The 27,929-nt window shown below is 43.4% G+C and overlaps 1 long non-coding RNA gene across 2 annotated transcripts in view; it reads right to left on the reverse strand.

Moving 5' to 3' along the window:
• Positions 1-292: 292 nt before the first annotated feature.
• The window catches only part of LOC134476357 (uncharacterized), a 45,852-nt gene continuing 18,215 nt past the window's right edge, over positions 293-27,929 (reverse strand). The window contains exons 2-4 of one of the 2 annotated variants that reach the window (XR_010047923.1): positions 26,926-27,164; positions 1,530-1,633; positions 293-813 (exon numbers count right to left, since the gene is read on the reverse strand). This is a non-coding gene — a long non-coding RNA (uncharacterized LOC134476357). The remainder of the gene's footprint in view (positions 814-1,529; positions 1,634-26,925; positions 27,165-27,929) is intronic. The other variant, XR_010047922.1, reaches the window with a different exon arrangement.

A 27,929-nucleotide genomic window follows, 5' to 3' on the forward strand; every position in this document is an offset into this window, starting at 1 on the left:
CCTCTGCTTTCTCATCTGTAAAATGGGACAGTAATAGTTACTGTCTCATCACTGTGTGAGTGTTGACTGTTTTATATATATATATATATATATATATATATATTACAAATATATATATATATAAATATATATATATATACATTAGCACCCCAGTTCAGTGGTTTGCAAACAGAAGTGTATTTTGCTTTTGTTCGCTAATTCTGCACCGGGTAGCAAACACCACCAGAGCCATCTTTCCCACACAAACACAAACATGGCCAACTTTTCCAAAATCATACACCAGTTCATGAACTGAGGTACCTCCAAATATGTTTATGTACAGTGCCTGGCTGTACAGTAAGCAGTTCTGGTATGTTTACTATTGATACTGTATAACTATATAGCAAAATTAAGCCAAAAAACTAACAACAGATTCCTTCATTGGCCATTCTAAGCGTTAGCTCAGCGCTGCATGTAAGGTTTTTTTGGTACCAGGAATTGAATTCAGTGTTGGCTTGCCAGGCAGGTGCTGTACCGCTGAGCTGTATCCCTGAAATAAGTTTTAAAAATATTTATAAATCAAGATGAACTTCTCACAAGATGGAAATTTTATCAATTTTGATAACTGTTTCATCTTCATGATGGTGCCTGTTGTACCCTTTTTCATGTTGACCATGAAATTTGGTCCACTTTGAAGCAGGTTTGCACTGATGACTTTACGGCCTCTGGTCGGGTTGTGGTGACGGAGGGGGAGGCGAGCTTCAGCACAGCCAGGCACAGAGCAGTGAGCAGGTCCAGTTCACGGAAGGCCTTCACACGAGTGCTAACGACGGGCTAGGGAGGAGAGGGTGTCCATTCATTCTGTTGTTCATTGTCCATCCCACCACTAGCTACGCTTGTTTTCCCTGTGGGCCTGGGATCAACGGGGACTCACGGAGACACGAGGAAGAGCACGGGCTTCTATATTCAAATCAGACAGAGACTCAGCAGGGGCAGGACCTCTGTCCAGAGTCAACCCTGCAGATGCCTCGGGAAAGAGAGGGGACTGGAAGGTCCCAGGGGGACCCGAGGCTGTCCGGAGCTTTGCTGGCAGGTGCTCAAGACGGAGGCAGAAGGCAGAGCGGGAAACAGCAGAGGAAGGGCCATGGTGGGGCGAGCTGCCAAGTTTGGCCTCTGCCCCTGCCTCACTTTGCCCTGGCGGTCCAGGTACCATCCACTCCCTGGAAGCCCCAGCCAGCCCACCTCTTGTTGGAAGGGTCTGATCAGAGTGGTGGCATGCGGTCAAATCAGCCTTCCTCAGACACCGCCCCCCACGCTCCCCTTTGCTCCCCAGGGCTGCCGGGCTGCACCCTGAAATATTCATCTCTTCTCAGAGCCGCCCTCTCCTATGACTGCAGGGAACGCTCTGGGAGCAGCACCCCTGTAGTCTTGGGGGTTCATCCTTCCCCTCTCATAAACATTCCAGGGAGGACACGGGCCTCAGCACCTGGACCCCAAGAGAACGTGAACCCACAGACCAAAGGCAAAGGGAAGCCCAAGACGCCTCTCACCTCTCATAGAAAGACCGTGCTGGACGACTGCCCTCGGGGCAGGACTTCGTGGCCAGCTGGAATTTAAGCAGGTGTAACCAATCTTTTCAGGTAAAGGGGAGGATCTGTAATAGCAAGCAGAAACAAGGAGTCAAAAAAAGAACCAACGGGCCAGAAGGGCCCTGAAGACAGAAGGGCCCTGAACACAGGCGCTTTCCGCAGGGATTAGAGGTGACGGAGGCTGTCTGTCGTCAGGGGAAGCAGGAGTGAGCTTCTTCCCGGATGTGGAGGATGCCGGGGCCTGCGGGAAGCAACGTCCCAGGTGCACACAGAGAAATAGGCACCAACTGGAAGGGCATGGTGCTGAGTGAACCTAAGAAACCAGAGAAGGCCAACAGTAAAGCAGGTCAATTAAACACAAAGTAACACCGAGTGTCCCTGGATGAAGGGCAAAGCAAAAGGTAGCCTATTCAGAAATAGAATAGTCCTCAGCCTTCAGAAAGAGGGATATTCCCATACATGCTATGACACAGGTGAACTTTGAGGATGGGACCCTCAGTGAAATAAGCCAGTCATCAAGAGACAAACACTGTATGAATCGACTTCCATGAGGCTCCTAGAAGTATCAAACTAAGAGACAGAAACCCAGGTTGCCAAGGGCTGGAGGAGAGGGCAGTGGAGAGTGAACCTTACTGAGCACAGGGTTTTAGTTTGGGAAGATAAAAAGCCCCGTAAGGGTGGTGGTGATTCCATAGGAACGTGAGTGTGCTTAATACTCTCAACTGTACACATAAAGATGGTCCCAAAGGTAATTTTTTCTTTATTTAGTGCTTTTTTTTTTTTTTGAAACAGAGTCCTCAAAAGTTGCCCAGCCTGGCTTTGAATTTTCCATGTTCCTGTCTCAGCCTCCTGAGTAGTCAGGATTACAGGTGTGTGCCACTGCGCCCAACTCCAGCAGTAAATCTTACGTTACACATTTTTATCACAATACAAAATAAGACAAGAACTTTTTAATAAGGAAATATTTTATACGAAAGAATCACACCATGTGTTATGATAAAGGTAACAAGCAGAGGAATGGGCCGAGCTGGCAGTGACCCTCTGAGCACAGCACAGAGTCCTCACTAAGGGGGAGAGGCTGGAGGGCAGTCATGGGTCGGCTCAGTAATAGCTACACGGCTCACGGTCCCTTAGCCTCCCTGTGCAGAGGAGGCAGCACCCCACACCCACACTCATCCAGTTCCTTCAAATGATTTCTGTCTGTCTGGGTTTCCCTTCTCCTCTGCCTGGGCCAGCAAACTGGACCCCAAAAAGCCACACTGGCTGGCCACCTCACCAGAGCCTGCTCCCACACTCCCCACCAGCCTCCTGAACACTGCAGGGAGAACGAAACGGAGACCGCTCACAGCCTGGAAAATGACATCGCGTTTCCATTTAGGGCACCTCAACTGATGAGCATGCCTATCTCTGGCAGGACAAACCTCTCTCCAAAACTCAGGGGCATAAACACGGCTACTTCTTCTATTGCTCAGTAACTGAATTTGGTGTTTGTTTTAAACTTCTATTCTGCCCGGTAATGCGGACATCATCAGAGCCAGTGCCTGGTCTCTCAAGCTCTTGGGCCAGCCAGGCCCTCTGTGAGCCGTCTCCTTTCCTGTCTCCGCTGTTTGAGGCATAGTCGAATCAGAATGGCCCTGTGGCCATGTCAGGTCACTCAGCATCCATGAGGATGAGGATGCTGCATCAGAGAGGTAGAAAAGCCACTGGTATTCTGTGGCTAAAAATCGGCTTCCCCTACTCCTTCAGGTTTGCAGTGCCATCCCTCTGTGACTAACAGCTGAAACACGGCAGAGCCCCAGTGTCACCACCCTGAGCACGCTGCTGAATTTTGACAAATGTGTGCAATTTAGGGAACAACGGAGTCTATTTGAATGCCGAGCAGGGAGGAGGCGTGAAGGATGGCAGCGCAGGCTGTATACTGCGTGAGTAAAGATGTGAGAAGCGAGCCTTAAATCAAGTGTGCCCACTGAGGCTTTGGACAAGAGCACAGCTGGGACAGGCCAGGATCCTCAAACAGCAGTGTAGGGCCGGCCAGGCTTGCGGATCCAGGCTCCTGCCTGCAAAGCAATCTAGTAATCAGGCAAGGGCAAGGTATTAAATGAGATCAAGTGACTTGCAGATAACTGGCTGGTGAACTGCCTTGGGAAAATGGTCAGGAGCCCAGAGATGCCGGGTCGCAGGACATAAGATGTTGCTGATGCTAAGTGTGAGTGGCCTGCTGCTCCTTGGGCCCACTGTCCAGCATACTGACCGGCTGTTCTGGAGCCGCAGGGAAAGAGGATGAATGCTGAAGTCTGCCTGCTTCCTGGTGCATCTGACCCCACAACCCTGAACTCCTCCGAAGGTCAGGGAGAGCCCACTTCTGGCCTTTAGGGAAGGAAGATCTTGCCTCCCACCAAGACAGCTGCCTCCCCAGACACTGGATGGCCCCGATGGTGCAGGAAAACAAGTCCATTTTCTGTTGCTAATGATGCAACACCATAGACTGGGTAAATTATAAAGAAAAGCTTATTTTGGCCAACAGTTCTGGAGGTCCAAGGTCATGGCCCACATCTGGTCACGATCTTCTTATCAGAAGAGTCCTGAACCAGCACAGGGCATCACCCGGTGAGAAGAGGTGCAGGCATGCTTACTGGGTTCTCATCCTGTTCTTATAAAGCCACCAGTATTCAGTCAGGGGGCTCTAGTCTGAGGACTTTAATCTTAATTACCTTCCAAAGGTCCCAACTCTAAACACCATGGTTGAATTAAGTTCCTACCCTCTTAATACTTCATAATGGGGCTCACACTCCAACACAGATTTGTAAGGAAACAACCTATATTTGCACCATAGTAACAACCATAAAATAAAAATCATTCACAAACATGATCATGGGACTGCTCAGTGACCATGGGTGTTTCTGGTCCCTATGGGCCCCTGTTATTCTGAAGTAGAACCATTAAAGACTACTTTAACATTGTTTGATATTTTTCAAATCTTTTCCCATGTTTCTTCAGATTTCTAGTACACAGAACTATGCTGTGAAGACAGAAAGGTTAAGAACTATTCTTCTAATACCTTAGAACAGTGATGGCAAAACTTTTAGAGCTTTCAATTGACACCAATAGTCCATGTGGAAATATTAAAACAAGGATTAATAAATATGGAGGCCCCAATTCTTCTAGGAATTCCTGGAGCAAAACTATTTAGCATGTCATCCCTTATAACAAATGGCCTGGTGCACAAACAACTGGAGAGTTGTCAATGGATCAAAGCCCACTATGGTTGGAGGGGGATGGCAGAGGCATGCCAGCAGACTCCCCAGGGCTGTATCTCTAGGGTTGACAACTTTGAAATCTGGACCCTAAATGATGCAACAGAGATCAGATTTGCAGGAAGCACACATTGCATCAACCAACGTGTCTTGGACATCGCATCAGAATTCACGATGGCAGCATTCTTTGGTCTTGAACTGGGCTTTCATATCCCGTTAAGCCTAAGAGTGAGCTATGTGTAGTTCACGAAGCCTATCTATGTAAGAGTGTCAGAGTGACAGGAAAGTTGGAAGCAGACTCAGAGAAGTGAAGTTTGAAGTAGGGAAAAGGTGAAATTGGATTGTCATTCCCTCTGGCCCGACTGATCTTGGTGAAGTAAAGATAGCCAGGCTTGCAGAGGTAGAAGCTGTTGTGAAAAAGACTGCTATCCCATAATCCTTGAAAACAGACTGTCTTGTCATCTCTAGAAGGCCATCCAGCCTGGTGTCCCTGAAGACAGCAGAATTGCCAAAAGCTTTATGATTCTTTCCGTGGGTTCAAGCCCTCCTCCTGTGAGCACCTGCTCTTGGCTTCATGTAGTGTCTGCCTGAGACAGTGCATGGAGCCACAAGGACAGCCCAGCTCGGGGCCGCAGGGTGCAGCTGCTCAGTGAGGGGCTGGCGGGCTAGCCAGGAGCCACCACCCAAGCCCAGCTGCAGGGCTGGGCTTCCTGCAAACCAGGAGTGTGCAGAAGGACCGCTGACCCAGGCTATGTGTTTACAGTTTTCACAGTGCCCCAGGGACAGCTGCGGTCTCCCCACCCCTGCAGCCTCAGGGTGTTGTGAGCACCAACCAGAGCTGCTGAGAGGTAGAAACAGCAGCAGCTGTTCGTCCCCTGCAATCTCCTCATAGCTTTGAGCAATCGGGATGTTTGTTCATCTCTCCTGTAAACAGTTGTTTTCCCAGCAACTGCCCAGCTTGTGTTAAATATTAACAAAGAGCTGCCTCCACAGCCTCTCTCAGGGCATCTGCTTTAAATATTTAACTAATTGCTGTTCCATCCCTGAGCGACATCTTGGCTCAAACTGTTCTGTGACTGCTCTTGCCTCCCTGTTGACTTGTGGGAGGTGTCCAACATTTCCACTTCCCTTCCCATCCCTCATGGCTGTGTCTGTGTCTTGGTAAATAGTGCTAAGACGTATAAAGTGCTGCCTTGCCTACTAAGGGACACATTCGGCTCCCTAGTCCTGTACTCTGTAGGGAACTGTGATACCCACTCAGATGCACCTAGAGTCGAGGGCCTCTCAGCACGACTCCCCGTCATGCACTCGGTCAGCTTGGATGGCCAGGGCATGCTCCCCACCACTCTCCTCACATCTGGGTATGTGTGCGTGCACTCCTGAGCCCTGTGCACTATGGAAATGCAGTCACTGTGTGCACAGTGTTCACTGAAGTCCCCTCTGTTTGGGCTCCTCACCGCATCAGGGTTTGCATGACATGAGTAAGTTTCCTGCCCAGGGCTGACGGGGGAGGATCGGGACTGAGAACAAATGAACCACACAAGTGTGTGCGGCCTCAGTCCCACAGCTGGGCAGCTTGGTGGCCCCTCCTAAGAATGAGGGGACAGAGGGAGTGACCTTGGGGGGGGGGTCTGAAACACCAAGGCTCTAGGGAGTCAGGATTGTGCTGAATGTTTTTGTTTCCAGGTGGTGTTTGGGGATAATCACAGGACTTTGGAACATTCTGTTTAAAACCACAAGTCCACCTAGACTCAGCTGTGCAAACTCAGTGGATATGGCCTCAGCTTGGCACCAGTGGGGGTGGGGAACCACAGGCAGGTGAATTTGTGCCTCTTCCTCCTTCCTGGACAAGGCTGGCAATGGAAACCACATGGGAGTGGACGCCGTTGTCTAGAGACACACGTAGGCTTTCTCCCTCCCCTTCCCCTTCCTGACGGGAAGGCCGAGAATCTCCAGGTGGGGCTGCAGATGTCTAGCCTCATTTTTCGAGACTCCTCGACAACCATCAATGTCCAAAGGGCTGCTGAAATCACCTCGAATCGAAACTCATTTAAAGCCACTTTCATTTAGTTCAAGGATTACTGTGTAGCTCTCAAAGTAAACTTCAAGTTTCTTTAATTTTTAAAGGAAACGTTCTTTTATTTATGTATTCATTTGCTTACTTTAGTAGCTTTTTCTTGAACAAGGAGAAAATGGGTGGTGGTTGTAAGATTGCAATTCCCATTTAGTCCAGGTGGGGCGCCATGGCGCATCCCAGGCCCACTTCCTACGAGACCATAACAGAGTGCAGGTGGAGGGCACAGCAGGGGCCTGTGGACAGCTCCCTTGTTAGAGAATGACTTTGCATCAATCAGTAAAACGCAGCACTTGTGCAAGGTGAGCCAGCAACTGATGCGCTACAGCTACAGCCGGGCCTACAGGAAGGAAAGAGATGGAAGAATTCCAAGGGTGGGTTTCCATGACAGGTAGACTGAGGACCAAGTCATGAGTGGCCAGCAGAGTTTTAAAAACAGCGGCGTGGGGAGTGGAAAGCAAATGTTCCGAGCTGTAAGTTTTAGCTTTTGAGAGAAAGTCAAAACTTCCAGCTCAGAACACTGTCAGAGGAAAGTTTGGGCATGGGGCCTGACCCCTCCCGGACTCCAGGGGACACAGGATGAGCTGGCAATTGAAGTCTCAAGAAAGTGCTGTTCTCCTTCACACCAGGGTTTGTGTGAGTGCGTTGCTTTTCTCCCTAGTCTCCTGATAGAGCTCAGAGAGGAGATTGGAGCCCTGAGAGCAGCTGTTTAGGACACTGCTGGGGCACGCAGAGAGCATTTACAATGCCTGCCCGCCCCTCCACCTTACCCTCCAAGGCTCCATAAGAGAAACCGGACAAACTCTCCAAGGAGACCCAGACTTCCAGTACAGGCTGACTTGATCTAAAATACCAGTAGTAGTACTCAAAATATATTTTCTAGATCCAGAACCATCAACGTCCCTGGAATCTTTTGAAAGACTTGTTAAAACATGGGTAGATAGGAGGTCCAACCTGCAGTTTCTGACTTGAGAGTTTCCAAGAATTTTCTGTAAAGAAATTTTTTTGGCAGTCATATCAGGGATTGGTAACTTTCACCCTGACCTATATCTCCAGCACTATTGTTAGTGACAGTACTCATCTTAGTATTTAAGACAAGTACTTAAGTCACTAAATTACCTAGAACTTGTGATCCTGCTGATTCAGCTTCCCATAGTGCAGGAATTAAGGGCTGAAGAAAATATGTTATTTCAAAATTATCTCCCTTATAAGATGGTATAGGGAGTGTGAACAGTAGAATAATTGACCAGTTAAAGTCAGGTTGCTTCCGGTTACCATTTTCCTGTAAAGATTAAGGCAGGGAGAACCTCATTATGCAATTTAAACTAGATTGTTTGGGTGACGTGGCTGTAACCCCTAAATGCTGACATAAGCAGCTTGGTTTCATCTTGTGGACACAGAACTCTTAACATGAGTGACTCCATTTTGACTTTTAGTCTGGTCTTCTAGATGAGACCTAGTGCAGGAGCTTAATTCAAAAACAATGGCCTCTTATAATGTTTGTTTAATATAATCACAAGTCCTGTCACAGCACAATGCTTTTGAGCAGGGAGCAGCTTCATGGAGATACAGATCTGCTACAACCACGAACAGACATCGCGCCTCAGAGCAGTCAGCCAGGGTCCTCACTCTCTGTTCTCAAGCATCAGACACATAGAGAGGCCATCAATGTAAGAAAAAGCTATGAAAACAATCAACTGCAGAGGAAAACTAAATGACTCAAGAATCAGATGATAATTCCTTGAAAAATTAAGTAATATCTTCAGAGGCATGTGAGAAGTGATTGAGTCTATTAAATAAGAATTGGATGCTATGAAAAAAGAAATAACTACATAGTTAAAAAGGCAGTTTAGAAATTTAAAATGTGGTTGTCAATGCAAATAAAAATGTCAATAAAATTAAATAAGCTTTCAAAAATTGTCAGTAAAAATGTTGAGAATCTTAGATTGTTGGATGAATATGAGAAACTAAAAACGTAAATGAAAACCAAAAATATATAGTAAATAAATCCAGGCTGTTTAATATTTGGCTATTATAATTCCAGAGCAAGTAGAGAACACTGAGGAAAAGAAAGGAATAAAAGATACCGTATTTTCTCAAAAGTGAGGGATAGAATTCTTCATAGAAGGGTTTCCAAGTGTCTCCTAGGTAACAAAATGTCTACATCTAGACAGTCACATGAAACTTCAGAATACTAAAAATAAAAACAACACATCAAAGCTTCCAAAGAAGAAAAAAAATGAAAACTGAATATTTGCAAAAAAATAATAATAACTAGATCTTCTCAGAGAATGGGATCTAGAAACAATGAGGTGAGACTTTCTAAGTTTTGGGAGATATATTTTAAATGTAGAGCCCTATTCCCTATAAACAGTTTGAAAAACTACTGAAAATAGAAAATACATTTTTCAGATAATCCAAAACTCAAAAATTTTATGACATTTTCTTTCAGAGCTTCTTGAAGAAGTTCTCCAGCAAAACAAGGAGAAAACACAAGTCAGAAGACGCAGGGTCAAAGATACAGTAGATCTAACCCGATGGTTCAGCGACAGAAAGTTCCTATCACAGTGGTTACTTGGGGAGTTATGAGTCCAAATTTGAGGATGAAACCCAAAAACAACAGAAAAAAAATAAGGATGCTAGGGAAAAAATTAGCCTCTGACTCCCTACAGTTACAGTAAGCAATAAAAAGTCTAACCCCGAGCCAAACAAACAGAAAACCTCCTGCAAAAGTTGTATTTACTTCATTTCCTTTGGTTGAATCATCATCTCTAATTTTCAATGAAAAAATACAAGGCGGACTGAAAGACAAAAACCCAGTAGGAAGAGACAGAGCAAGTATCAGAATCAGACTCAGAGTAGAGATGTTGGAATTATTACACTAATATTAAGAAAATTACATTAACTATGCTAAGAATTCCAATGCAAAAGGTAGACAACATGAACGAACAGATGGGCAACGAACAGAAAGATGGAGACTCAACGAGGTACCATGTCAGGGAAGCTCGGTGGCACAGTGCCTGCCTGGCAAGTGTGAAGTCGTAGGTGCACTTCTTGATTAAAAAAAAAAAAAAGGACCATAAGGAAATAGAAGGGAAAAGAAAACACTGTAACAGAAATGCAGGTGGTGTTTGATGGAGTCATCAGTGGACTAGACATGGCTAAGAAAAGAAGCAGTGAGCTTCAAGAGATGTCAGCAGCAACTCACAGAACTAGAATGCTAAAAGAAAAAATACATTAAAAGGAGAGAAGAGCAAAAAGGAGTTGATGTTACCCAGCGTTAAGTCTACTCAAGTTGCAATAACAAAGCACCATAGATTGGGAGGCTCAAGCAACAGAAATTTTAATAATTAGGATGGTGCACGCCTCTAATCTCAGCTACTTGGGAGGGTGAGGCAGGAGGGTCACAAGTTTGAGGTCAGCATGGACAATTTTAGGGAAAGCCTGTCTCAAAATAAAAATTTTAAAAAGGATTTAGAATGTAGCTCAATAATAGTCACCTAGTGTACATGAAGCCCTAGATTCAATCCTCAGTATGAAAAAAGCTAGAACAGAAAACAATCATTGCCCAGGTCCAGAGTCTAGAAGTTCATAATCCAAGTGTTGCTAGAGTTGTTTCTGGTTGGAGCTGTCTTCCCGGCTTTTACACAGCCACTTTCTTTCTACATCCTTACTATAATCTCTTTCTCTTCTTATAAGGACACTGGTCAAACCAGATCAGTGTCACACCCGTATGACTTCATTTAACCTCAATTAATTCCCATGAACCCCATCGCCAAATACAGCCAAACATCTTGAGGGTTAGAGCTTTAACATATGAATTTTCAGGGACACAGATATTCAATTCATGAAACACAGAGAGCAGCAGCTACAAGAGGCCACTGGCTCCCTCTAGAACTGGAAGAATGAAATGGACAGGGGCTTACAGAGCACAAGATCACGATTGCCTCTGATCCTAGTTTTACTAGGACTTGGTACTCTGGTTGCTGCCATAATATCTAAAATCTACAACCCCACCGCTCCTGCTTCTGCCACACTGGCACAATTGTGGTTTGCAAAGCAGAAGAAGAGGAATATTTCTGTGTTCTCTTTCAGTGTCCAGTGGCTCTTGTAAGTAGAAACCTGCTTGTGAGGGTAGCTGGGAAGTCTAGCTCATGGGTTTACAAGACTCAGAAGCTTGAGGATTAAAATGTAGTCCCTCTTTGTCAACAGGACGGGGAGAGCCCAAATGAATTGTCTGAAATCATGATCTTATCATCAACAAACTGAAGATGTGTCATGGCTTTGAGCGAGAGGAAAGAGAACAGGAGAACGAATCCATTCAATGTTGATGCTTCCTTGGGAGGTCCAGGGAGAGCTGTCAGCCCTATGGAAAAGGCATCCACTAGACCATTATTAATACTACAAAGCTACACAGAATGTGAATGCTATTTATTTGTTTTCATATGTAGATAAAAAATAATAGGGAACAAAAATTTGATATTAGCCATCAAACAGGATACTATACATCCTTCGTCCTGGAGAAGGAAGACCCAGCGACTGAGAAAGAAAGGGAAAAAAAGAGACTTTGGAAGAGAGGACAGAGCCTTGGTGGCCTCTGCTGTGTGAAGGTTTGAAACTCTTCACATGGTTGGAAACACAGAAGATGTTCAGGTCTATGGCTACAGTCAAAAAGTGGACAAATGTGAAAAATAAAAATCAGTATTTGGAAGCAGAGATTAGGGTCAGTGTGTGAAATTCTCCTGTATTTTTATTATTGTGCAGAATCTAGAACTCTTCTTTAAAGTTGACAAATGAAGAAATAATAGATGTACATTAACTAGAGTTATGATGGTGAAAAAAGTATTTCAAAGAATAAGAACACCACCAAGAAGTACACAACTATGCCCCAGAGCGAGGTCGGCTGCCCCTGACTTGTAGATGGTTTTGTGTGTTTAGCTTTTGTTCTTTGCAGAGTATTATGGACTTGTATTTTTACGTCTCTTTGCAATGTTTGAAATTGCTAGGGATCTTACTGCAACCACCACGAAGCCGTGTCTTTGCAACGTAGACACTGTTTGTTCAGCTTCTCAAACCCTCACTTTCGTCCAAGGCACTTTTGCCTACTCTTTCTTACTTGCCCAGGGCAGGACATTGAGCCCGAGTACAGCCTCAAATCCCCAGGAGGGCGAGCCAGCTGCTTTCAGGCCCCGTGGCCACTCTGCAGGTTGTGGCCAGTGAGCTGCTGGAAGGCTCCTGGCCAGCCCTAGCTGAGTACAGTGGAAAGAGATGAGGTAGCCCTTCCTGGGCCTGACAACACCTGCATGGTGGACCTGCTGCCAAGCTCAGTAATCAAATCCCTGACGGCCAGGTGACCAGTTCCTCTGCCCATCCCTTCCCCTGCACATTTCCTGATGTAACAGGCGTTCATGGTGACATGTCCTGTCCCCACCCCTTTCCCATGGTCTCTTTATGCCCTGTCTCCACCAAGGGCTGCTTAGCTTCCCAGCACTCTCCCGTCTCTCCCTCTGCCAGGGCTGCTGCTCTCCTCTCTCTGACTTCCTGCCTCCAGGTTCTGCTGGCCAGGACTTGCAGGTGCCCATTTTCTCCTCTGGCATCTGAGTTCCAGCCCATCTGCTGCCATTTCCAGGACATTGTGTGTCCTGGGCCTTACTCTGGACACACTTTTGTTACTGGCTTTTCCTGCCTGGCCAGAACTTCAGATACTGAGCTGATTGACCCCGAGTCCACCGTCTTCAGTTTAATACAGGCCACAAGATGACCCACTGTGGCTGTGCCATAACCAAGGGAATGGAGACACTACAGGACGTGACAAGGACTTGTCCTTAGCAAACAATTAGTTTGTGCCAGACATTATAATATACATGTTATCTATGTTAATCCAGTTATTCTATAGCAATCTAATTTTATATCCTTTTTCCAGATAAGGCTATGGAAGCACACAGAGAGGTTGAGGAACCTGGCCAAGATCACACAGCCCAGAAGGGAACCTGTACTCTACTACCTCTTCCTGAAGCTGGTGACTTTTGGCAAAGCACATTCATACCTGGTGCCCAAGCTGGGAGGAAGACGCAGCCCCCCTTCAGTGTCCCTCTTGAAGCTTGCACTCCAAAAAATACTGGTGGTTTAAGGTAGTTAAAATTTATTGCCTCACACTTCTAAAAGTCAAGTTAAAAATCAAGGTGTGAGCTGGGCTTTGCTCTCCTTGGAAGCCTCCAGGCAGGAATCTGTCCTTCCAGCTTCTGAAGCCTCAGACATTCCTTGGGTTGCAGCCACAGTGCCTCCAACATCATCACGTGGTACTGTCCTGGAGTGTCCTCTGTCTTTCTGCATATGAAGACACCAGCTGTACTGGACACCGTAGACCAGCATGACTTCATCTTCATTTGATCATATATGTAAAGGCCCTGTTTCTAATAAAGTCACATTCCCAAGTACCAGGGTTAGGACTTTAGCTTATTTGGGGGGCACTGTTCAGTTTATAGTAGAGTTATCTTTATAGTACATCATTTGCATGTGGCAGCTAACATAGATAATGGACTTGGAGCAGCCCCTGTATGTAAACTACCTTCTTTTCGATTTCAAAAAGCTGGAGGAAAGTTTACATTATCAACAAGCCACAAATGTTTCAGGATATTATTTAACCTGATGTAAACATTATGCAGTGTATGCCTATATCAAAACATCGCATGTCACTATTAATAGGTACGATGTACACATTAATATGTTTTATGTATTACTTATAAATTAATTTAAATAAAAGACCAAAAATGAGCCACCTTTTAAGAAAAATCACTCTTTGCTCAAGAGCTTTTCATTTTTGAAATAAGCTTAACCAATTCCCTTGGTGCATTTCATCCAGGCAAATCCAGAGCCTCGACTTTCAGAGCTGGGAAAGTCCTCCTGGCTCTGGTATCTGGTTTATCACTGGAATGAAGTAAGGGTCTCACAAGACCTGCCCCAGGTCACCCAGCAAACCCTGACCTTGGGTTCCTGTTTTCTTCCCTGGATGGTCCATGCAGCTGCTGGGAGGCATCCCGGCAGTGCAAAGGTGTGCTTACACATGTGTTGACAGCCTAATCACTTCCCCCACACCCACAAATATCTGAGGAGAGAGACTTTTAATAACTTCTGATGGCTAGAACCTGTTTCTCAGTCCCATCTTTGACCAGGTGACCACACTTTCACTAGTGAGATACAGAGGGCACCTGCTGTCCTCTTCCTGATAAAATAGAAGGATGCTCTGAAGACTCCACGCTCAGAACTGGGACAGCTGTCTTGTGTCCCTGTAGGGAGGTGGCACTGACAGCTGAGGGATCAGAGCTAAGGACTAAGGAGGACCCTGCTAACAGCACTAAGCACTGTACATGTTTGGGGACTGAGGACCACCTACCCCCCAAATTCATATGTGTATGTGTGTGTGTGTGTGTGTGTGTTTGTGTGTGTGTGTGTATACGCATGCACACTAACAAAGTATCTTCACTGTTTAAGCTCTTGCTTAGCGGATCTTCTGGCAGCCAAAGTACAGCCTCAGGCCAGAAGCATCCCTTTGACCCCAATTCAACTCCTCCTAGTGCACACTCTCATCTCAGCGTTCCTTGTGAAAGTTTCCAAGTGGACCTTGTCACACAGGTCAGCCCTTGCTTGCTTCCAGGAATACTTCAGGCAAGACATACATCCTGGAACACTTGTCACTTCTTAATGGTAAAAACTTTTTAAATGCTTTTCTTCTAGGTTTTTGACATGCAGAAGAAGGTAGCTTATATATTGGAGATTGTTCTGTGGTCCCATCCATCCATCCATCCGTCCATGTACAGTGCCCTCGACAAACACATACTGAGTGACTGCAGTGTTGATAATGCACAGATGAACAACTCTTGTGGCGGACCCCACATTTTCCCCATCCCTTCACTGCATGGTGTTGACCCAATTGCCTATTTGTCTTTCCAACTTGACTGTGAACTTCTCAGGGGCAGGTCACTGACCTGTGTGACTTGGATGTTTAGCAGTGAGCCAAGGTATTTGTTAGGGAGGAGACTGGCTCTACCTAGTCAGAGCCTTCAAGCCCTGCTTCTCCTGGTGGACATGGTGACATCCAAGCAGGACACTGTCCTGCCCCCTAGCTGTTTGCTGAGCTCAGGTGGCTGCCAGTTCTATCTGATCTCCCCAACCCCTTCCAAGACCCTCCAACCAAGGCCTTTCTTTTAGGGCTTGGACCCTAATTCGCTGGCAACTTCGCTGCCTCCCATAATTATCTATCTGAGGAGCTTTCCCTGAGATCTCTCTCACTGTTCTCCTTCCCCTACCAAGATCCTTCCTCCATCCTGTGGGAATGCTGAAAGCAGCCCCCGAGGAAGTCCCTTCTGGTCATGTGTAGGCCTTGTAGCCTCTGTTCAGATACAGGCACAAAGTTGTACTCTTCTGATTCCTGGCATTCCATTTCTGCCTGGGGAGATACGGAAGATCCCAGATGATGGGGTAGAGGCAGGTCTTGATTGCAAAGCGACCCCAGGACACCTATTAGGGGGCTGTTAATGTTCTGTCTCAGTCGGGGTGCAAATTAAATGGCTGGAATCCATTTGTGAAAATATATTACATTTTTTCATAACATGTATTTGGATCTTATATGTCATTTTGGATCTTAGATAACAATATGTAACATTAACTAATGTTGATTTTGTACTATTTTTTTAAATTCTGTATTTCTTATCTTTTTGTTTTGTTTTTAAAATTAAAACAAAAAATACATCAAGCTGCATACATGCTTTCTGGCTAACACACAATATGTCAAAAAAAGGAAGTTTTTCAGGGTTTTGTTTTTGCTATTTGAGTTTTGGTTTATGGAAAGGGAGTCCCCACATTAGCATTTTAGTGAACCAAGAGACGTGTTGCCCTTTGAAACCTTTCTGGAGGGGGCTACTTCCATGACTGGTGATGGCGGCGGTGGCAGTGGTGGTGGTGAGACGGAACCTGCATGTACCCAGATGTCTTTGGCCCTTGTGCTTGCCTCTCTTTCCAAGCTGCCTTCTGGGACCGTGGCTGGATCTCAGTGCTGCCTGTTTACTGCTGTGGAATTTCCGTTTGGATGGTTTTGTGGGGTGGTTGCTGTGGGCCTGGGGCTGTCGGGCGTGGGTTTCATCAAGCACAGTAATGTTTATGTGCATCCACAGCTTTGCAACATTTATAGGAAGAGAATTAAAGCCAAAGTCAGTGCTGTAATAAACGTCCATACCCTTGGCTCCTACCAGACCTTCTGGTAGAACTGGGGCCTGGATCTGTTCCAGGAAGGATAAACTTAATATTAATGATAATAATACTTTGCACTTGGTCTAGTAAAAATATTTTGAATACAGCAGAGGCAAGGATATGAATGTTTGCTTGGCGTTATTTATCAGGAAGTGCTTTTGCTTGTTTATTATGTTAGGGCTTTGTATACAGAAACTATTTTTTCCTCTCTCACCACCGGGGGCCATATTTCTCGTTGGTTGCTACATCCAAAGTTTAACAGGAAGTTGCCATCCATATTTAAATGGTATGTTTTTGTAAATAGCTGAAGACAGAAATGGATGGAGGTGTGGAGTTGTTTAATATTCTCCCTGACAGATATTTTTGCACTTCAAATTATTTCTCCATCATTGTGAAACAGGAAATTTTAAAACACCACATCCAGGAGATTCTGAGACTTAACATTTGCCATCTTTGAATTGTGAAGGTTGAGGGATACTAAGGGAAAGAGAACTTTGCTTTTTAGTTGGAGGGTGAAGCTGGAGAATTACTCTTACTGATGTCCAAATATATAAAAACTGAATAAATAACCTGGACCTACAGTCTCTCTTAGTTGACAAGGGGAGACCATTTTATATGCAGCAGAGTAGCTGTCTTCTAATAATGATTTCAGAATTTTCTCTTAGAGCTTTCATTTCTTCCAGGGGCCGTCTCTCTGATGTGCAACACATTATCACCTTGGGAACTCTTGGGCATCAATAAAACACCAGCACCAGGATGATGGTCAGAGCTGCATACATCTGAGCAACAGGTCCCTCTGATGCTACCGCGATGACCCATTTCCAGCACCTGGCTTCGGGTAATGTATTATTCACAAATGAGAATCACCCAAAGAGCAATATACGCAGGTCCTAAGTCAGCTGAAATCTATACTGCTGCTCCAGGTTGCTTATTGGGTGTAACACAAAGACTGAATGTAATAATTCAAGTTTTGTAACTCTTTGGAGTCACAGATCTTGTTACCTGTAGCCCATTTCATTGTAGATCCATTCCAGGGGACTACATGACCACTGTAAACTAGACAACATAAAGTCCGCGCATCCCAATCACAGGGCAATGGCTGGCTTGAGTACACAAAAGGTCCACTGATTCCTACTTAGATGTTTCTCAAGGTTATGAAAAATCCCAATTATGTTTATGTTCTGCAGAGGCTTAAGGACTCATAAAAAGTAGGAAAAAAATCTTGGTTTAAGGTGGTGGGCTTTTCATGCGGATTATTCTTTTTTCTTGTGAATGCCACTAAAGAAATATAAAATGAAATAATCTTTCTAAACAGGAAGGAGACTGAAGAAAGGGTTCTATGAAATAGGACATTAAAATGGGTTGAGAGAGATGCCAACTCACTACCTGACCATGCGGTTCTTCTGTAAAGTCCTTTGGCCAAGGAGATAGGTGTGCTCCTATTCCATTATCGAAGAGTTTCCTCAAGACGATTAAATCCTACACAGTCTACCCAATTTTCACACCTGTCCATGTGAGTCTTTATCAGCTCAAGCGTGAGACCCCCTGAAGAGACACAGAGGCCAGCTCCTCATAATACAGAGCTTCCCTGAAAGAAAGAAAATGGAAGAAGAAAAAGAAAGAGAAGGATGTTCTCAAGGAAAAACAGTAAAGATGTTTTAGCAAGTGATCTTCTGGTCAGGACGGCAGAGACATCGGCATTTATTACGGATTCCTCTCAAAGCCTCACTACAATGACAATGAGGGAGGGAGACACTGCGGCAGCCCATCTGGAAGCGCGGAGGGAGTTGGTGAGTGACAGAGGTTATAGGTTAGAAAGCTGAAGCCTACACTGGCTCTGGAGAAAAACACGGAAACGAAAGGCCCAATAACCTCTGGATTGGAAGCATCCATTAATTCTGAGCAAAGAGTTCGGGAGAAGCTTAATAAAAGATTGGTTGAAATTTTGTTTTACTTTTTTTCAATAAAATAAAATAAAATATATACAAGAATTAGGAAGACTGCTCAGATTTCTTAATAAATCCATTAAAATAATATCAACTCTCCCAAAGCTCTTCTGGGAAACTGAAGAGCAGGACATGCTCCCCAACTCTTTCTATGAGCCCAGCATTAACTGGCAGACTGAACTGAATACTAACACAAAAACGAGGGCCTGGGATGTAGCTCCGGGGTACAGTGCTTGCCTGGCATGTGTGAGGCTCTGAGTTTGATTCCAAAAAAAAAGATAGAAATGATATTGCATCATTACCAAGCGGCGTTTAACCCTGAAATGAAAGTTTTATTGAACATATTAAAATTATCCCATGTGATTTGTCATATTAGCAAACCAAAGAAGAAAAAGCACATAGCTATCTCGATACCAGAAAGTTATTTAACAAAACCCAGTGTTCATTCTTAGTGAAGAAAGCGAAGTCTCAGCAAAGTAAAAATAGAAGCAAACTCCTCCAACTTGACAAAGGGCAAGTGTGGAAGAGCTCACAGCTAACATTCAATTTCATGATGAAGAGTAACATGCTTAAAACAACTAGGATGCACATTTACTAGACTGGCCAGAATCCAAAAGTCTAGCAACACCAAAAGCTGGAGAGAATATGGGGCAACCAGAGCTCTCATTCACTGCTAGTGAGAATGCAAAATGGTGCAATCACTTTGGAAGACAATTTGGCAGCTTTTTCTAAACGAACTTCATTATACCGTAAAATTAGCAATTGCATTTCTCGGTATATATTCAGATAAGTTAAAAACTATGCTGCACACAAAACCCTGCGTACATATTCATAGCAGCTTTATCTGTAATTGCTGAAATTTGGAAGCAACCAAGATGTCCTCTAGTAGATGAAGGCCTGAATAAGCTGTGGTACATCCATAAAGTAGAGTATCTTTAGCATGTTAAAAACAATGGTCAACCTGTGAAAAGACGTGGACGAACATTACATGTATGTCACTGAGCAGAATCCTATCTGACAACTGACAAAACTATGGAGACAGGAAAACGATCAATGACTCTTAGAGGTTGGAGGGGAGGAGGGAAGGAGAGGAGGTCAAGAGAGGAACTTCAGGCTAGTGAGACTATTCCGTAGGACTTTATAGTGCAGATACACGCATCTATATGTTTTTCCAATTCTACAGAATGTACAATGTCAAGAATGAGCCCTAAGGTGAACACTGAACCTTGGGTGACAATGATGGGTCATAAATACGGGGTCACGTATTGTCACAAATGAATCCTTTGGTGCAGAACGTTGATAGCACACGGAGGAAGGTATGTGGGAACGCCCTGTGCTTTCTGCTTCATTTTTCCTGTGAGCCTAAAACTTCCCTACAATATAAAATCTACTTTTTTAAAAAAGCACCACAATGTTTCATACATTGTGTTGCATCAAAAGAATTCACTTCACCCTCACAAGATCTCTTTTATGATTATGACTTTGTACCTTTAGTAAAACAAGCTTCTAAATTTAAAATATAACTGAATGCCTCTTTTCTCTAATATCAAGAATAAGTTAGCAAGTCAGTTTTCATCGTTTATATTTAACCTTGTCCTGAAGGTTACAGCCTATTTAATACAGAAGAAAAGCCACAGATGGGAAGAATGAACACTTCCTTCATTTGTAGACCTGCTCTACTGTGCAGAAAACCTGAATAGAATCTGTTTTCAAAAACCACTGGAACTAAAAAGTAAATATAGAAGTGCAATAGGATTTAAGATTAGCACACAAAAGAAAATCAAATATATTTTATATATAAGCAATGAATAATTAGAAACTGAAATTTCAAAAAAATACGATTTACAGCAGCATCAAAAAGATAAAATGCTTAGAGGTAAATTTAATGAAAGATCCATGAGACCTTTCTACTGAATAATAAATTATCCTTATGGACATTTTCTGAAAGAAGACATTCAAAGGACCACAAGAATATAAAAAAACTCAATATCATTAATCATCAGGGCAATGAAAATCCAAACCACAATGAGATAGAAAAGTTATCATCAATAGGTTTAAAAAATAATAAATGCTAATAATTATGAGAAGAAAAGGAACTCTTATATACCATTGATGGGAATGTAAATTAGCACAGCTATGATGGAAAATGATATTACGGTTTCCCCAGGAACAAAATATAGAGCTACTATACAACCCAGCTAGCCAAGTACAGTGCTGAGCATTTATTCAAAGGAAATGAAGTCACCGTATCAATGAGACAACTGCACTCTCAGATCTTTTACAGTACTATCCACATAGCCAAGATATGAAATCAACCATGTCCACTGGTCAATGAATGGGCAAAGAATATGTGGTATACATACACAGAATGGAATATTATCCAGCCATGAAACATGTAATTCTGTAATTTGAGGCAACATGGACGGAACTGGAGGACACTGAGTGATATAAGCCAGGCACAGAAAGACAAATACTACATGTTATCATTCATATGGGAGCTAAAAACACTGCTATCATAGAAGGAGAGAGAGGAACAGTGGTCATTAAGACTAGCAAGGGCAGATGAAGGAGAAAATAGAGATTGGATAAACTACAGTTACAGAGGAAGAGTAAGATCTATATTGTTCCACAGCACAAAAGGGCATTGTAGCTTAACAGTGTATTATAAATATTATAAAGAACTAGGCTCTCAACACAGAGAAATGATCAACGTTGAAGAAGGTGGAAATGTTAATTACCCTGATTTGCAGATTACACACTGTGTACACATACTAAGTTATTACACTGTGTCTCACAAAGACATACAATTATGACATGACAGGTTGAAGAAAAGGCCTTTCCACTGAAAACTGCACCACAATTCAGAGAGAAGCGAATGAAGATCTAAGTAAGGGAGATACACCATGTTCATGGATCAGAAGATTCAATACTCAGCTGCCAGGTCTCTCCAAATTCATATAAAAATTTAACCCCACCACAATCCAAATCGCAGCAGACTATTTTTCAGACATTGATAAAGTACTTATAAATTGTAGGTGGATATACAAAGGAGCTAGAGTAGCCAAAAAAAACTTGAAAAAAAGAAATCTAGAGGGCTCTCCACAGCTGATTTGAAGAGTTCTTAGTCCAGGTATTCAAACAGAACGCTTACTGATTAGAGACAAACAGATTAGTGAAAGGCAGCAGAGAGTGCGCACATAGATTCAGCTTGTGTGGGCAGCTGATTTTTGACAAAGAGGCTGAACAGTTTCTTCAGCACTCCACTAAACTATGCGTGGCCTCCTGACCTACAGAAATTATGAGATAACACATGTATGCTTTTCAGTGAGTAAGGTTTAGGGTCATTGACTATGCAGCAATAACTAATTAATAGACTGTTTCTTAAACACGTGTGCCATATAATACAACTTTTCTACTCTTGATACAAGAGAAATGAAAGCATGTTTACACAAAGCCTTGCAACATGAACGCTCATGGCAGGATTCTCATCACCCCACTGTGAGAACTCAAATGCCAAATAGGTGAACAGACAGACAAATGCGGTAAACACAACCTACAGTGGAATACAATGTAGAAACAGGGAATGGAATACCGATGAGCGGAACATGAGTGCGCTTCAAACTCATTAGGCTGAATGGAAGAAGCCAAATAAAAGTGAACGCATCCAGTGTGACCCGATATAAAGTTCTACGAGAACACAGCACCTGGGAGGCTGAGACAAAAGGATCACTGAGCGTTCAAGGCCAGCCTGACCTGAGTTCAGGACCGAATAACAAGACCTTTTCTTTCTTTCTTTTTTTTTTTTTGTCTTTTTCCTTTTTACCGGTACTAGGGATCGAACTCACAACTGCCTGCTTGCAAGGCAGGCGCTTATGCTGCTGAGCTAAATCCCCAGCCCCCAAGACCTTTTCTTAAAAAAAAAAAGAAATTTTTTTTAAAAAGTCCATCCTGGGAAAATTAGTAACAGCCAAATCAGAGAGAGAGAGAGAGAGAGAGAGAGAGAGAGAGAGAGAGAGAGAGAGAGAGAGAGAGAAACAATGCAAACTTAACTATAGTGACAGAAAGCAGATCAGTGACTATCTGGGTATGAGACAAAGAGGTGCAGGGAGTTGAGGGGGGAGAAATTACAAAAAAGAACATAAGAAAGCTTTTGGGAATCGTGGGTATATAAATCATATTGATAATGGGGGGATGGTTTCACAAGTATATATATATATATATATATATATATATATACTTAATTGTACACTTTAAGTACAGATGAACACACATCAGTTGTACCTCAACAAAGAAGGAAAAAGGATATCATAGTAGGGAACATTTAGGAAAGAAAAATGAATTGGAATTTAAGAATACAAAAGCAGAAATGAAACAAATTAGTAGTAACTCAGAAAATTGAGGAAATCTCCCAAAATTAAAATAATTACAACAAAGAAACAGAAAACAGAAGCCAAAAAAAAGTAAGAAAATTAGACTAAACATGAATTATAGCAGCTTAAATAATAGGCCTTCCAAAAACAGAGAAAAAAGAAAACGAAAGGGAGCAAGTCACCAAAGAAACAACTTGAGAAAATTTCCAGGAAACAAAGGACCAGAATTTATGGACTGAGAAGTTCCCCAAGTGCCCAGTGAAAATGAAGTCAACCAAAACACACTGCTGCGAAGTCTCAAAACATCGGGACAAAGAGCAGCGACTGAAGGCCCTAGAGAGAAAGAGCAGGTCACAGAGGAAAGGTCTAGAATTAGTTCTGCATTAGACTCAGGAGCAGTGCTGAAAGCTGACTGACAACACAGCAAGGCTTTCAATGTTCTTACCGAAGATGGGGGTTCGGGAGCGCTAGGAGCCCCGCAGACTCCATCCTCAGACAACCGCAGGCTGGACACCCCAACTGGGATGGAATAAGACCCCCGAGCACTTTCAGACACGGAACGGCTCCACATTTTTCTATTCATGCTTTCTTTCCTAGAAAAACAATTTTCCCTTCTGTTGAAGGGTTTGGGGATGGATTTGGGACCAGTGTATAGACGTGGATGGCGATACGGATGGTGTGAGAAGGGAGACTAAATAGTAAATGTAGCTGTACACAGCTGCAGCTTCAAACAGTGATTATGTAGTCCTAATGACATAAAGGTTAAATATTGATTGTCCATATGATATCATCCTAATAAAAAATGAATGCATTTGAAGGTATGGGAGTGGAGTAAAAAACATATAGTTTAAAACTGATAAATAAGAATTTAAGCACGCTGATTCGAAGCATTGAGGCAAACACCTGAAGCCTAAGGCTATTTAAAGTCATGAATCTCAGGGATTGGGGAGGGAACTGCTATTTCATTGTTAATTTTATAATATAAGAAAAAAGAGATGCTAGAAGAAAGTTTCCCTGAACTGAAAGATCTTTCAATTTCCAAGTAGAGTGAAGACTGTAAGATTCTCGTCTTAAAATGATTTCAGAATATTTCAGGATATCAAACATAAGAAGAAATTCCTAAAAAGCTTCCAGGAAAAGAGAAAAACTTCTGCGTAAGAACAAAAATAATATTGGACTCAGACATCTTATCAGAAATGTTGGACACTAGAAGAAAAAATTCTAGAAATAGCATTGAGAACCCAGAATCTTATACCCAGAAGATTGTTAAGTATATGAACAAAATAAAGATTTAGGTTTATAAGTATTTAGAAAGTTTACCTCCTTTCTCATACTACAGGTTATAGTCTCGTAAAAAATTGAAGAAATAGTTAAGCGTTTTGGAAATCATGAGGAGCTGGCAAGGTAGGTTACTTTTATTAACAAGGAAAAGTAAAATAATTAAAAACCAACAAAAACATAGGTTATAAGAAACTTGTGTCTATGTCTAAGTGAAAATGAAATAAAACATGCCATATATACTAAGCAACCCATAATGCTGCTTATAGTTAATAACACCGACATACAGAAAAAAGAAATAAAACCCTAACATACCGATTCACTTAAAAACATAACAAAGCCACATAATGTTTACAGGGCTTATTGGTTTTTTTTTTTTTAATTTCTCGAATAAAGTTGTGTACAAAACGAGAGATGTGTGTTTATACAGCAGTATATACAATGATCAACTCTGTTATAGGGTAGATCTAAAATGTCCCTCCAAAGTCTCACATATCCAGAAGTGCAACTTTTAGAGGTGACTGAATCACGGTGGGGCTGTAATCACCAGAGGACTGATCCACTGATGAGGCTTTGCTGAATGTGCTGTCGCGAGGCGGGGCTTGGCTGGAGGAGACGCATCACACAGAGTGTGACCTAGAAGGGTGTATTCTCCCCAGCTACTCTCTTGGTTGCTTGCTTCCTGGCCTCCATGAGTTGAGCAACTTTCCTGTGCCTCGCCCTCCCCCACGCCAGTCCTGTCTTCACAGCCACCTGATCATGGACTGAGCCCTCTGGTACAATGATCCCAAATAAACCTCTCCTCCTCTAAACTGTGGGATTTAGACTCACACAAATTCTGACAGTGTAAAAGCTAAGGATTACTGAAAGAAAATGATATGGTACCTGAAAATAATAGAATGAGAAATGAGACTTAGGTGAGGGATTGAAAGTTGGAAGTTAAACAACATAAAAACTATAATAATGTAGCTGTCAAAATTAGCAGAGGATACAGTGTAAGCCGGTTAAAGCTTGCGTTTCACGGTGAGCAATCAGCAGACAAAGTCTACATTGGATTGAAGATAAAGATACTAGGATGCCATTTAGAATTAGATGCTGGTCACCAGAAAAACCAAATGCAGAGATAATGAAAGGTGGTGGCCTAAAGGACGTAGATTACAACAAGGAACGCTTTCTCCGGTGAAACCTTTTGAAGTGCTTTAATATAAATGAATAAAATAAAATGTTGGCTGTTTAGGAAACCATGTTGATAGTGAAAATTAATTTCTTAGACAATCAGGACTTAATGTGTGCAGCATCTGTCATCCATCTGTCTTCGGAGTCCACCCAGGGGCCCTGCTGCAGAATGTGGGCAGTCCTTTCCCATCAGCACTTCCAATCCCGAAGTGAAGGGCAGGTTTGGAGCGGGCATGGGGCACTGTTTGGATGGCTGTGTGTGTGTGTACACATGCTGGAAGATTACAGGAAAAATGAAATGTCTTGAGTTTTGCATAAAAGTTTCCTACTTATTTTTGTAAAATATGATTTAGAAGACCTGGAGAAAGTTGGGTACAAGTCAGGTCTCAGCATGACCGTGAGGGGCAGATCTCATTGCCAAGTGGCACCCTCCACTGAGGCAGAATTCTATTATGGCCTCTGGTCACAAGAGTCCCTTACGTGCTGAGCGTCATCAGAGGTGGCTCCTTTTAGACGGTTCTCCTCTACAAAGCCGGTCAGGTACTTCTGGGTGCCAGCAGATGCCCCTGCTGTTGAGTTAGGCACCTGACTTTCCCTCCTGTCTTTTCTCTTCTCCCTCCTCTATTTTGGGAGGAAATTCCTGTTGGGTAGCGTTTATGATATACATTCCAGAACATGCACCCTGATTAGCCTAGACCACAGCACCGTATCCCATGGACTCTGAAACAGCAGAATCCTGGGCACAGACACCCTGCATTCTGGCTGAGGGTGTGGGCAGCCTGGGGCTCCTGTATTTCAGCATCAGTGAGGGTTCTGACCTTAGAGTCAAATCAGCTCATAGTTATTATGGGTCAGTCCAAGTCTAAAAGCCCCACGACCATTGAATCCCAAGGTCTAATTCTCAGGCCAAGTTCAAGGGCAATTGGTAAAAAGTCGTAGAGTGCATAGGACAGAAAATCCAGAGTTCTAATGTCTAAGGACAGAAGAAAGAATGCCCATGTACAGAGGGCATAGTATGTATTGGGCAACTTTATATCACTCTGACTGAATAGCTGATATAAAAATCTTAGAGGAGAGACCTATTTTAATTCAACTTCAGAAGTTTCAGTCCATGGACAGCTTGCTCCATTGCTTGATGAAAAACATCATGTCAGAGAGCACGATGGAGCCAAGCTGCTTACACCATGCCATCCAGGGAGCAGACAGAAAAGGAAAGAGCCAGAGAACAGACACATCCTCCTAAGCCGTGCCCTCAACCCACTGCCTTCAACGAGGTCCCACCTCCCAGTAGCCCACTGATGAGGACATCAGCCTCATGTTTCTTAATCCAATCAGTTTGACAAGATTAATGATTAATTCACCGAGAGCAAATCTTTTTCTCTGCCATTTTGCTCTGTGAGGACCCAGCTGATAGGATGGTCCCTGCCCACACTGAAGGTGGGTCTTCCCCACTCACATGCCAGTCTCCCTTGGAAACAACCTTACATATGCACACAGAAGTAATTCTTCACAAGTTCTCTGGGCATCCTTTGCTCCACCATGGTCCCCACATCATGATATGCTGTCTCACCACAGAATCAAAAGGAACGAGGCCAATTAACCACGGGCTGAAACTATAAATCAAAATAAACCTACCAACTTTATAAGCTGATTATCTCAGATGTTTGTTACAGTAACAGAAAGCTGACTAACACATGAAATTTATCATCACACCATCTTACTTTTTTTTTTTTTTGTCTTTTTCCTTTTCAATCTTACTCCAATTGCTCCTGTTTGCTTGTTTAACCAGTGACTTATCATTCACACTGGGGCTGTGGGTTGATTCTTCTGTCCATCATCTGTAGGAAGAGCTCCAAAGGAAGTCTATTTTTGTAGTGACCAATGTGCATCACTACATCATTTAAACTAATGTCACAGTAACATCAAGTGAATCATGGAGAGGAGGGAAGAGGTACAGCCAAGATGGGCTGTTAATGCTGGGTCTCTACAGCCTCCAGACACCCACTAACTTACCTATCTTAACTGTTCCCGGACACCAGAAATCATCCTCCCTGCCAGGTTTTTCTGTGTCCCTGTCGTCTGATGGCAGGAGATCCTCTTCCCATGGAGCAGGAAAAGGGAGAAGATCACTGAAGATGCACTCAGCTGGATGGTTGTTCAGATGATGGGCTGATAGCAAAAGTCTGTGACATCTTGATGGCTCATTTGAGGACAGCCCATTACCTGCTTTTATGCTTTGACTCATCCTTTTTCTTGGAAAAAAAGCACAAAATAATGTAGGATAAAAATAATTCTGGGCCCAAAGATGGCAGGTAGAGACTGCCCTTAATTTCCTGGATGAAATGTCAGTGAGTCAAAACATGGGGTCAGCATCATATCATATAAGGGTAACACACACAGCCTATTTTTAAATAATTAGGAAACAATAAATACTGCTTCATCGGCATTAATTTAACCTGTGACTCAGGGCCAGGACTTTGACACTGACAGTGCGAATACTGTCATTGTTCTCCAGGCCCTTAGAAGGTCAGAGAATATGGAACTGTAGGTGGTAGGTTGTGTGATAAATCAGCTTTGCAGGTGCTCAAACCTCTCACACTCAAAAAACTAACACCTGACACTACAGGATAGTGCTGTCGAGATTCTGCTGGGCTCCCCCTTGCAAAGGGCAGGGTGTGTGCCCTGGACACCTCCCAGGTGTCGGGTCATTTCTCACAAGCTCGGTGTGTTTTGCCACGGGCACTGAGGACCTCGATATTCACAAAGTTGGAGAAGCTCGCAGGCACCCACTCTCATGGGGGGGATCAGGTAGGGTCCTCATTGGTCTGTCCACAGAGACCTCACGGCCCCCCCCCACAGAGGACAAATGTCTTGCCAATCATCAAAAGAAAATATTTTTGGGGAAAAATAAGCAACAAGAAGATGGAAGAAACAAATGTGAAAAAAAAAAAAAAAACCATTAAAGAAAAAGCGCTTGTAATCCTGGAAAACTTAGTGAGACCCTGTCTCAAAATGGA

This window comes from Cavia porcellus, unplaced genomic scaffold, assembly GCF_034190915.1.
Source record: "Cavia porcellus strain 051 isolate PalLab524CR breed Dunkin Hartley unplaced genomic scaffold, mCavPor4.1 scaffold_6, whole genome shotgun sequence".
In the NCBI taxonomy this organism is placed as follows: Eukaryota; Metazoa; Chordata; class Mammalia; order Rodentia; family Caviidae; genus Cavia; species Cavia porcellus.